A 13,986-nucleotide genomic window follows, 5' to 3' on the forward strand; every position below is an offset into this window, starting at 1 on the left:
TACCAACTGGAACAATGTAGAAGGCTCGACAAATCCTTTCAATCAGACGAGGAAATCGCAATTTCTTGTCATAAAATATTATGGTGGCCATTTTTTGGATGATCCAACCACAAGCATCAAGACCTTGAGTTTCCAAGTAAAGAAAGTAACCTTATTCCGCAAATTTTCAACTCCAACGAGCATTTTGAATGGTGGAAGGGAAAACGTTCGGATCTCCAAACTTACCAAAAATCTCCAATGGAATGAAAAGATCGTTAGTGGGAAACTTTCCATCTTTCCAACTAATACTTATACCAATGAGATGAAGGGAAATAGTTTCACCCGAAAGTTTTTATTCCCTTGGGATAGGAAAGAAGAAGTGTTAGATCATTGCTCGGTTGAACCCACCAAGCGTTGGTATGTCAAGTTTGGTTGTCATGTTTTAGTGAATCAAAACTCATGTTAAGAGTCACTTGATTTTGTACTAGAGTCAACTTCGTATAGGTTAGCTTGAAAGTATTAGGATATGAGACATTACGAGTATTGAGAAGACTTGAAGATGTGAAGAAGCAAGGAGCTACAACGACAACAATCATCCTTCCACTTGAGGTTAGTGATATTTGACTTGAACGGTTTCATTCCCTAACGTATCTTTCAAGTCGTGCATATTGAAAACATAACTGCGAAGCATATTTGAAATCTAGATAGACACAGTATTAAGGAATACAATACGAGGTTTATTGCTTAACCATTAAACTTTGTAGATAACACATCACCATAATCATTTGAATGCTATTGTGATTATGTAAGGGTATGAGGTGAGGATTTCATCCTAGGGAACAATGTGAAAAAGTGGGGGTCTAACAACACCACCCAATATTTCTCTTAGCAATTTATATGGATAAACTCGAATATACTTTTAAGAGAATCAACAAGACTCAATCAATTAAAAGTACATCAACGAGTTTATATCTCTCTCTCTTGATTTGATTTCCTCAAACAGAAACTGCGAGTACTAATCAAATACAAGGAATAACTTGGATGGTACCAAAGACCAATATCCAAGGATCAATCAATGACAATCAACAACCAAAGGTTGGATTACTCTAATTGATGATCTAACGCACAACCTGTATTATTTCAATTATAAAGATAAAACAATATAATGCGGAAACTGAAATAACACAGACACCAGAAATTTTGTTAACGAGGAAACCGCAAATGCAGAAAAACCCCGGGACCTAGTCCAGATTGAACACACACTGTATTAAGCCGCTACAGACACTAGCCTACTCCAATCTAACTTCGGACTGGACTGTAGTTGAACCCCAATCAGTCTCCCACTGATCCAAGGTACAGTTGTACTCCCTACGCCTCTGATCCCAGCAGGATACCGCGCACTTGATTCCCTTAGATGATCTCACCCGCAACTAAGAGTTGCTACAACCCAAATTCGCAGGCTTTGACAATAAACAAATCTGTCTCACACAGACAAGTCTATCAAAGGATCAATCTGTCTCCCACGGAAAAACACTAAAGTTTTTGTTTCTTCTTTTGATAATAATCAAGGTGAACAGGAACCAATTGATAATCATTTCTTATATTCCCGAAGAATAGCCTAGATAAATCAATCACCTCACAACAATCTTAATCGTATGGTAGCGAAACAAGATGTTGCGGAATCACAAACAATGAGACGAAGATGTTTGTGACTACTTTTTATATCTTGCCTATCGGAGATATTAATATCAAGCCAATCAATCTGATTGTACTCGTACGATAGAAGATTCAAGATCAGATGACACAACTACGATAAAAGTAGTATCGATCTGGCTTCACAATCCCAATGAAGTCTTTAAGTCGTTAACCTGGTTTTAGAAGAAGAAAACCAAAGGTTAAAGGAGAAACGACTCTAACACGCAAACTAGTATCACACGTGAAGTGTGGGGATTAGTTTTGCAGAGTTGTTATATGTCCCATTATATAGTCTTTCAAATCAGTGGTTTCGCCTTGGTCACAAAGCAAACAATATCCATCGTTAGATGAAAACCTGATTTAGATTCAAGCTAATATTTCTCAACCGTTAGATCGAAAACTTAGCTTGTTATACACAAATGAAATGCACGCTTCTAGGTTTGTTAACCGTACCTAAACGTGTACATTATTGGTTCAACAATAGTTAACCAAAAGCTTAGCAATATGAGCATTTCATACAAACCATATTCTTCTTCACCATAACTAGTTCAAATGACTTCAAATGAACTAGTTAGAGAGTTGTTCAATTGCAAGAAAATATTATGTACTACACAAGACACAGTTGAAGCAAAGATGATTTGATTCACTCGAATCGATTCATGAACTTTATAGCCACGGTTTGCAAATCGCATTCCTTAGTCTTTATAAGTTTAAGTTCAGAATTCATCTCCAGAGATATAACCTTCTTATGCTCGCTCACTAGGTTCGCGGACTTAAGAAACCGGGCAGAATTTACAAACTCCAGCAGAAAATCTCGGCAAAAACTTTTCGCCGGTTCGCGGATTGGTACTCACGCAACAAGTTTGTCAACTCCAGCAGAATTTCTCGGGATGAAAAGTTCGGCAGTTCGCGGACTGAGTTCGCGGACTTGGCGAAAAGCCATTCTTCCGGTTTCTCTTGATCAACAAAGTTCGCAAACTTTGGTTCAAGGGATAGGACTTATGCACATATGTGTTTCTACAACAATACTTATGTCCATCATTGGTTATGTAATCTAAACTCTCATTCCAACCATTGAAACATTCTTAAAGGACATTATATAGTTGTTACACCGTTTCTCGTTAAAGCAATTTTCAAAGTGATTGAAACATATCATGACTTTCGTCACTAGGTAAAGATAAACATGGTCGAAGCGAAACGCTTACCGACACATATTTCGGGATATATATAGGCGAGGTATACTTGACTCGAAATACCAAATGTGTATAATCTAAGTCTACATATAGCATACGACTTTTTGTCTCAAGAAGTGGGAGATAGAGTAGATAGACTTTTGAGTGACAGATAAGTTCAAGTCTTCACATACCTTTTTTATCGAGAAGTTCCACCGGTTCCTTGAGTAGTTCTTCTTCTTGTATGATGAATCGCCATGAAGTCCTTGAGCTAAAATACACTTTTTATCCTAGTCCGAGACTTAGATATAGTAGACTAGAAATCAACACTTATAGTTTGGATCACTAACATTGACAAACATGCTTGAGATAGCAACGCATGCGAGTTCGACCGAGCAATGCTCTAACACTTTGTTTTCATGTGTTCTAAGAAAGTAAGTTCATAAACTTGTTTGTGAACCGAAAAGGAAATTGCCAGGTGTTATTGGTTTTGTTATTCATTGCATATCTTATGAACAACCAATATGTGTGATTGAGTATAACCTCTCACAACTTGTTTGTGTTCTTGGTAGAACTATTTACAAAGGCCTGACTTATGTATTGGTATGACTTTTATTAGTGAAACCGATCTTAAGTAATCACCTGAGATGGTATGATCGGGTTTGTGTTATGTCTGACCAAATTTAGGAAAGGGGAACTGATCCTAGTAAGAGGTGCAGTACATCACAAAGGGGAATCGATCCTTGTATGAGGTGCAACAAGGTTTATAGCAGAAAGGGGAACCGATCCTATGGACATGTGCAACATATACAAGTTAGATACCATATATATGCAGGGAACCGATCATAGTACCTAGTCAACCGAATTTTTGGAAAGCTAGTGTGACTATGCACAATACTTACATGGAGGTAGAACCGAAACTTGTTTTGGTAGAACCGTTAAACCCATGATTGTGATTGAATGTTTGTTTGATCAATCACATAGTTTTTGAAAGTTAGATGAACCAATTCTAAACTTGTTTGGCAGTATGGAAAATCGGTTTCAAGGTTGTAAGTGTGAAAGACAACTTACAAAGAAAGGATGTCGACATACTTTGAACACGTGCTGTGAATGTTTATTTCTCCAATTGTTCAAAGTTATTCCTTAATAGCTAAAGGAAGAAAACCCCAGGATCGAAACATAAGTAAGTTAAGAATATTTTAATTAAGGTTATTAATTTCATTTTGTAGGGAAATACAAGAATTAGTAATGTGCATTTACTAACTAGATTTTCCGAGAGATTTTGATCATTATTTTTGGACAGAGCATTTCCAGGAATTATGAAAACCGAATTTGTGCTTTAATGAATATCTTGAGAATATTTTGGGTTTTGGAAATTCCTTGTTGTCCAAACTTCCTTGTCCATAAATACTTGAAATTTTCCTTTCTAGCAAACTAATCCTTCGTAACAATAAACTTCCTATTTTGTTGTTGTTACTGGTGTAGCGCCTATTCGGAGATGAGATTAACCTAATTAGGAGAAATCTCTTATGGCCGCTCAGTTTAAATTCTTCTTTGGGATAGAGAAGCTCTAGCGTGTACCGTTGGTGGGAAACTAGATAATTGCGGTTTATCTTTTGTTTTCGATTGATTTGATTGACTAACGGTGGTTGAAATATGATTGCACCTAGTTTGTTTATGCTTGAGGATCTTCTCTTTTGATATTCACTCAAACTATGTCAGAGTTTCGACAGGGATCTTTAGACTGTTGTTAGTTCTAACGACGATCTTGTGATAATCCATTATTAACAGACTCCATTTTGTGCGTGATTGATTACAAGAGATTCAAGTGATTGTGTGCAGGTTTTTATTGAAGATTTAAGAAGATTTGAAGACAAAGAAGATATTGAAGATCTGACTTGGGTTTTATAATCTTTGGTGTGCACAATACTTGTTTCGGTAAAAGAGGATCCAATTAATAATCGGTTTATCCTTGTGGTAGATTGGATTGATTAATTGAGTAGATCGACATCAACACGATTCTTAGGATTAAAGGTGTTGTTGGCTTAATCGTAAATGATTACCTTTGGGGTATTGAATATAAAATAGATCCAAGGACCTGACGAAGGAGTTTATGTTGAAATAAACGGAAGAGCCTTTGTCCGACTCATATCACTTGGTTGAATAGAGTTGATACCAAACAGATTTGTTGTTCCTTTACTGTTTGGAATTCGAACCAAAAGAAATGTTCCAAGTACGTGACTTATTTATAAGTTGGAGACGTGGGAATACAGAAGGAACTAGGTGAACTATAGGGTTAGTTACTTGGTCTCAACTGTACGAAGTTAGGTGTAATTTCGTGTAACATCTTAATCCTGAGAGTATTCAATTCTGGACAAGGTTCCGGGGTTTTTCTGCTTTTGCGGTTTCCTCGTTAACAAAATCTTGTTGTGTCATTTACTTTGTATTTCCGTATTATAATTGTTTTATTATAATTAAAGTAAATTACACAAACGTTAATAACTATTTACTTGATAAGCAATCCTATTGTGTTTGGTTAAGTCCAAACTTTTGTATCAAGTAAACATACTTCGTTGTTGCATTATCTCGATCTCGTATCCATAGACGATCACACGAAGTGTGAACGATTAGTTATACTATCTCGACTCAGTCCATAGACAATCACTTTCGGAGAAAGAACTTATAGGTAAGAAAAGTTTTAGCTTGTGGTATATTTGTGTACCCTCGCCTTTTCAATTGGTATCAGAGCAGGCAAACACGAAAAGATCTAATAATCTGTGTTTGGTGTGATCCAACCTATAATAATGAACTCGAGTTCTTACGAATCGACTTCAATTAACGTACCGCCAAGATTTGACGGAACAAACTATCTACGGTGGAAATTTGCTATGAAATCTTTTCTTCAATCACGAGACTTTAATACTTGGCTATTAGTCATCGAAGGGTATATTTACCTTAAGGTAGAAAATTCGGAAACTGAGCCCAAACGCTTAGTGGATTTTTCAAACGAAGAAAAGGATCTTGCCAAGCGGAATTTAGATGGTTTGAATGCTATTATCCATGCTGTAAGTCGTGATTTACAACATCATGTCTCAACATGTCAAACTTCGAAAGAAGCTTGGGATAATCTTCATATCGTATTTGAAGGAAATTCATCAGAGAAAGAAGCTAGACTTCAAACTATCACTTCCTATTCGGAAAAGCTTTGGATGACAATGACACTTTTGAATATTTTCATTTTAAACTCTCTGAGATAATTAATTCCTCTTTCTCTCTTGGAAAGACTATTTTTGAAGTAGATATAGTATACAAAATTCTGAGATTGTTGCCATCTAGATATTATTCCAAATAGCATGCAATCATTGAAGCTAATGATTTTTCTTCTCTTTCTAGAAGTTCCTTAACTGGAAAACTGAAAATATTTGATCAAGAGAATTGATAAGTGCATAATTCATATGATTTTAGTGTCCATTCCATACTTGCTTTAGCTATTATTCTTGCATATTTTCGTATTATTACTCTTGTTTTCCTCTATTAGGTGAATCATCCAAAAAGGAGCTACAAATTTCTGAAAATAGATAAGAAGAGAAGTATTCCAAGAATCCAAGTGCCCAATTCCAAGAGAAGTGGAAGAAGTGCGACGAAAATGAGCAAAACGCTCAAAATCAAGACTCAGGCCAAATACCGATCTCAACTCATTCAAATTAAGGATTTATCATCACCATCTTTAAGAGAATTGAAAGATAAAAAGAATTCAAAAAGAATGATGTCATTCCGAGTTCGGATGAAGAAGTTGTGGCCAAAACAGTTTTCATCAAATACCAAAGACAGTGAAGTCCGTGAACTAGGTTCGTATACCGGGTTCGCAGACTTAATTCCGAAAATATCTGCTGGAATTTGAAGTTCGTGGACTGGGTTCGCGAACTTAGCAAGTGGAAAACGTTTATGCACACCTTGTAAAGCCTAAGGGGACATTTGGTTTCGCTAGTTCGTGTTTTCAGGTCGGGTTCTTGAACCGAAGTAAATACTTGGAGACCAAGCAATATAAACCTATAAAAAGGTATTAGGTTATGTAAAATCATTGAATCATCGATCTCATATCCCAAGTTCTACATAAAAACCTATGGTTTAACCCTTTAGGAGGAAACCGCCATTATTCATCTTCTTTGTAATATGAGTAGCTAACTCCTTTGTTGATTAAGGATGAATTCAATGTTCCAAGAGTGAAGTTTTATTTATAATACAAATCTATTTGAGGTTTTAATCATCATCGTTTGTTTTCATTATATCTAGGGTTTATGATTGATTCTTAGATTGGTTTGGAGTGCACGCTAGATTAGTCTATTAATCATTCTATTGCTAGTAGTGAGTTGAGCGATCCGTAATTGTCGTGCATCTCCTACACAAGTAGAAAACATGAGACCTTGGAGAGGGATTCTGTAAAGCAATCGTGTGTGGAAACAACACCAGCAAGTGAACCGAGCGTACTGAGTTTAACTGCTGGGATCAAACCTAGATTCACAAACCCTACAACATTCAATTGAGTTACACCTTGTAAGCGTACCTCAAGGTGGCTCAGTTGAATAGAATCTGGTAACTAAGCGTACCTGTTATCCGGTGATGCAAGGAGTTTTAGGGATATCTAAGCGTACCTGCTATTATATGGTTGGTGATGAATGGTTCTAACGGAAGATAGGTAAGTATTTTAATCCGTCTATCGCTTGGTAACGGTGAAGGATTCCTTAATCATCTCTTTTCTTGTTTATTGTCTTTATTTATCTCATAACCAAAACCCCCCTTGTTATTTACTTTATCTTGCTGATATAAATAACCTATCAATTACACAGCTCTCTGTGGGAACAATCTCTTACTACCGCTATATTACCAGTTAATTAGTGAGAAATATATTTATTAATTTGTTGAGCCTACGACAGCCTATACAAATTTTGGCGCCGCTGCCGGGGAGCAGTCGCTAATTGATTTGTTATTTGTTCAGCCTGTTTTTAGTTTTTATATTTTTGTTCTCTTTTGTTCTTGTGAGTCGTCATGTTTCCTTACGAAAATAACATGTACGGAGCACAAGATTACAAATACAACAGTGGTAATCAATATGGTTTTCAATCTCATTCATATGAAAACTACCAACCATCCTATGGGTATAATCAAAACCAATCTTTTGGTTACGATCAATATCCTGCGGAATCTTTTGGTTATTCCCATACATATCAAAAACCTTATGGCGGGTATGTAAGTGAACAACCACGAGGATGGGAGGATAATTATGCTTCTAATCATGATTCTTCTAGTCTGACAGATCTGCAGCAGCGATGCATTCATAGAATGGACCAGCAAATTCAAAGTATGGATGAATGCTACCAGAATCTGGGTAGCTATGCTCGTAATGACGATGGTTCTTCTAATATGGAAAATCTAACGCTCCAATTTATGAATAATATGGATGAGCATAGCAAAAAGACTGAAGATGCACTCGAAGGACTTTAAAAGTCTATAGATATCATGAAGAATCGCATTGCTCAACTCAGTGAGAAAATGAATGAAGAAGAAGTTTGGCCTCAAAACCAAATTAATTCTGAAATTCTTAAGGAAGACAATGAATATTTTGAAGATGAGTAACCTTTGGAAAGTCCATGTAACAATGATGAAGTTATTCTAACTCCGGATCTTCATAATAATCACTCGCCTATGCAAAAGGAGGAGCCTTGGTATGACCGAACCATTGTTATGAATGCATACTCAAATGCATATCAACGTTACAATGAACATCCATATTACAATGCTTTTAGACCGGTTGATTTGCAAGAAGTTAACCCAATTATTCCTTCGTCGAAGACTCATGTGGAAGACCCTAGGATTTGCACCAATGAAATAGACTTTTTGGGGGAGGATTCCGATTCCGATGAAGAGCTTGACGAAGATATTGAGATTGAGGATGAAACCAAATTGATTAAAGTCGTGGAAGACCCAATTGATCTTTCCAAGGAATATATTGATGCTGAGATTTCGGTTGAAGGAGAAATTAAAAGCTCGATAGAGGACCACGATATACTTGAGGTAAATAATTCATTGTTATTACGAATGAGGATCCGGTACAAGGTTTTTCTAATCCTTTTTCTTAATTTTATATCTATTGATCCTTTCCATCCGATTGAAGTAGCTTCTCAAAGAGTTGTTAATCCAACTTTTAAGAAAATACCTCACTTAGGATTGGAGTTGTATGCTTCAAAAATTTTAACGGATTATTTTTCTTCTAAGTATCCACCACTTGATGTGTTTGATTCGAGTATTGTGCAGGTTCACCAAGCTGAGGAACCTTCCCGAATTCTATGTTCTCTATCCACTTCCGAGTGTAGAAAAGACTAAGTGTGGGGGAAACTTCAATAAAGTGATAGCTTAAATATCTATTTCTTGTGCTAATGTTTTTGTGAAGCTGTTATTTGAATTGCAAATTGTTATTTGGAAGGATTACCAAATTTTCAGATTGTTGGTGTACGGGCGATAACAATAACGTCGGGTTGACGACGTTAAACCAAGCGCTTCGAGGGAGGCAACCCATCGGTTTTGTATCTCTATCCCTTTTGTTTTTAGTTTTCTTAGTTTTTCATATCATATCTTGCATTCTCATATTAAATTTTACAAAGTACCATATCTATAATGAAGGTCTTGATGAATTCTCGTCAGCGTAGTTGTCACGAAAATAACTCTCGAGACTTCATACGGAGTTCGATTTGAGTGGTTGACCCCAAATTTTAAATATGACAGACTCATCTTTCTTTTCCAAAAAGAAAATATAAATTTGGAGTCTGTTAAGTTGGAGAGATAGTCCTGGAATTTGAGTTTCGGTATTTTTCCAGAACTTTATCAGATTGCATGTCAGTCAGTCCGGAGCCATCAAAGTCTGACCGTTTATCGAAACACTGTGCCCTTTTGACACCTTATAGAAAAGACGTAGGCAAACAACTTTCGTTTAGGATATTTTCCCTAGTTACCTACCCATTTGTACAGTTTTTGAGTTTAATTTGATGTTATGTCAGAAATCAGAATTTTCGGTTTTGAACATTGAGGACAATGTTGAGTTTAAGTGTGGGGGAGTAGTTAAGCATGTTTGGCTTGCATAAAGGAAAAAAAAAATTTACTCTTTGATTTCTTGCATTCTTGAGACTTCATTTTTTGGAGTTAAGTATGAGCTATTTAGGATGACATTCTACACCTTTCTAAGGTTGAAACAGTTCTTACAGCTATAAATTAAGTTCCATTTATTTCAATCCTTAAATATATACGTTCATAATTGAATGCGAAACTAAACTATGGTAGTCGTTGGAAAGAGTCATCCTCGCAATTAATCATTACTGAATCACTTTCTTTTTATTTTTGCAGTTTTATGTTTCTCTAAAGTGATTTGGTGAGATCCTAATATTGTCGTGGATGTTGTAGCAAGGTAATCATTGGTTGAGTATATAAAATCCCCATAAGACAATTGTCTTACACTCATAAAGAGTGAGTCAAAAAGAAAAAAAAATACATACATATATATATATATATATATATATATATATATATATATATATATATATATATATATAAATAACGTTCATCTTCTTTTATCGACATTAATAAATGATACGCCCGGAATTTCAGACAAATCATAGTCGATGAAAGCAAAAACCATATCATCATTATATAGAAAGTAAAAATGACTATTGATGAGGTTCTTGACACTTTGATAGCAGTATGTGTGAAACGTTGTCCCTGTCTCCGTGGCCTAAGCAAGCGTGGAACGCAGGATCCAAGGCAACTATCACGTACTTGCTGAAAAGGAACATGCACTTAGAGTATCTAATCATGTGGTCGAGTTAAATGGGTGTTTCTCTCAACTATTTTGCTATAAATAAAGATCCTTTGACGACATTCATACAAGTATTGTGGGTAACATCTTTCACTTAAGTCAACATTTTCACACTTCACTTTTCTATTTCCATTATCTTATCTATCCATGTGATTTCAGTATGCGAGTGTTGTGAAAAACGTTGAGACAAGTACAATAATTATCTTAGTAGATTTTTGCAATCAGGTTGAATATCATACGTAAGTAATTGCTTGTGTGTGCAGATTGAAATGTATGTGGGATGTTTGTGGCTAAAGAACTTATGCAAGCTAATTATTTGGCTTACTACTTTGTGTCTATCCTTAGTAGTTCTTCCAAAGAGAAAAATTGGAGTAGGTTTTGTGGGTATACCTCTTGTAAGCCCTCACGAGACTATAACTCATCCACTAGGGACACCTAGGGGTTTAAAGGCCTGATATTCATGCTAAGAGTAACCGTATCCTCAACGAGATGGAGTTGTTGTATTTAGGATTAGTTTTATTTGGTTTGCTAGAGGACTAGAAAAATCTAAGTGTGGAGGAATTTGATAAGTGCATAATTCATATGATTTTAGTGTCCATTCCATACTTGCTTTATCTATTATTCTTGCATATTTTCGTATTATTACTCTTGTTTTCTCTTATTTGCCTCTATTAGGTGAATCATCCAAAAAGGAGATACAAAGTGCTTAAAATATCTAAGAAGAGAAGTATTCCAAGAATCTAAGTGCCCAAGTCCAAGAGAAGTGGAAGAAGTGCGACGAAAAGGAGCAAAACGCTCAAAATCAAGACTCAGGCCAAAGACCGATCCTAACTCATTCAAAATAAGGATTTCTCATCACCTTCTTTAAGATAATTGGAAGATAAAAATAATAAAAAAATAATGAGGTCATTCCGAGTTCGGATGAAGAAGTTGTGTCCAAAACAGTTTTCATCAAATACCGAAGACAGTGAAGTCCGCGAACTAGGTTCGCATACCGGGTTCGTAGACTTAATTCCGAAAATATCTGCTGGAATTTGAAGTTCGCGGATTGAGTTCGCGAACTTAGCAAGCGTAAAAAGTTTATGCACACCTTGGAAAGCCTAAGGGCACATTTGGTTTCTCTAGTTCATGTTTTCGGATCGGGTTCTTGAACCGAACTAAATACTTTGATACCAAGCAATGTAAACCTATAAAAAGGTATTAGGTTATGTAAAATCATTGAATCATCGATATCATATCACAATTTCTACATCAAAACCTAGGGTTTACCCCTTTAGGGGGAAACCACCATTATTCATCTTCTTTGTAATATGAGTAGCTAAATCCTTTGTTGATTAAGAATGAATTCAATGTTCCAAGAGTGAAGATTTATTAATAATACAAATCTATTTTAGGTTTTACTCATCATCATTTGTTTTCATTATATCTAGGTTTTATGATTGATTCTTAGATTGGTTTGGAGTGCATGCTAGATTAGTCTATTAATCATTCAGTTGCTAGTAGTGAGTTGAGCGATCCGTAATTGTCGTGCATCTCCTATACAAGTAGAAAACATGAGACCTTGCAGAGGGATTCTGTAAAGCAATCATGTGTGGAAACAACACCAGTAAGTGAACCGAGCTTACTGAGTTTAACTGTTGTTGTCAAACCTAAATTCACAAATCCTACAGCGTTCGATTGAGTTACGCTTTGTAAGCGTACCTCAAGGCAGCTCAGTTGAATAGAATTCGGTGACTAAGCGTACCTATTATCCGGTGATACAAGGAGTTTTGGGGACAGCTAAGCGTACCTGCTATTCTACGGTTGGCGATGAATAGTTATATCGGAAGATAGATGAGTATTTTAACCCATCTATCGCTTGGTAACGGCGAAGGATTCCTTAATCATCTCTTTTCTTGTTTATTGTCTTTATTTATCTCATAGCCAAAACCCCCCTTGTTATTTACTTTATCTTGCTGATACAAATAACCTATCAATTACACAGCTCTCTTACTACCGCTATATTACCAGTTAATTAGTGGGAAATATATTATTAATTTGTTGATCCTACGACAGCCCGTACAAGAATCTTTCTAAGTAAAAGGACAATCTGGCCTACAAAGCTTTTAAAAGGGTTCCGACTGAATTTTCGGAAAGCTTTAAAGATCAGGAAGATCAATCTGATGAAGATGAAGCTGAAATAAATCAACACTTGTATCTTATTACTCAACGATTCAATAAGCTGTTGAGGCATCGAAAAAGAGAATCTCATGTGTCAAAAGAAAACATGTTCCTTCACATACACGTGAAGACACCTGGGATGATGATGATATCGTTCCTCGATACTACAAGTGTAGGGAATTTGGTCATAATTTCTCCAGATTATCCAACCAAGGACACACAGTGGAAAAGAAATGCTTACACTGCCACTCTTGATTATTGTCCTAATAAGAATGATCAAGTTGATGAGATAGATCATGTTGCAACTATTGCAGAAGTCTATGAATCTGAAAGTCTTCCAACTATAGACACTCAAAAAAAAACTTACCCTTTCGATTTTCGAGGAGATTTTTCCATGCAGATATAAAAGAACTCACCTTCTTAAATCTGACATTATTGAAATAAAATCATCACTTAATCAACTCAATCAGAGTTTTCTAAATGATAAAGAAAAATTCAACAAGCGACTAAATAAAATCGAAGTTACTCAATGCTTCGGAAAAGCGCAAGTGTCTAAACTCATCTTCGATATTCATTCTTGCGAAGATGAGATCAGGAAGCTAAAAATGGAAAATTAAAAATTGAGAGAAAGATTCAATTACCTTGAAAAATCATCACCATGTATGTATGATTCAAGAGACAAGAAAGTGAGGCTAAACAATTCTCAAGGATCTAAATCCAGAAAAAGTAGTATTTCTGTTGTTTGCCTCTTGTGCAAACAAAGTGGGCACTTTCAAAGGGAATGTCCAAATACTAAACAGAGAGAGAGACTGTATAAAACCAGAAAATCAAAATCAGGGCCTGGATCAAAGGTCTCTTCGAAACAAGAGAACAAGCCCTTCGAGCATCATGATTTCACAACGAGACTAAGAGATGAGTCTAATAAATTTTTGAAATCTTCAAGGGAAGAAAATTCAACAACCAAATTGTGACAACCTAACCGGTTATCATGAATCCTTACTTGTTATCCTTGATAGTGTACAGTAAGGATATAAATGTAAATATTTGGGTAAAAATATTTCTAAAATTGATTTTTCGATTATGAATTTGATTAAAATAATATTCTCAAAGATCCTT

This window comes from Papaver somniferum, chromosome 8 (genome assembly GCF_003573695.1).
Source record: "Papaver somniferum cultivar HN1 chromosome 8, ASM357369v1, whole genome shotgun sequence".
Classification (NCBI taxonomy): domain Eukaryota; kingdom Viridiplantae; phylum Streptophyta; class Magnoliopsida; order Ranunculales; family Papaveraceae; genus Papaver; species Papaver somniferum.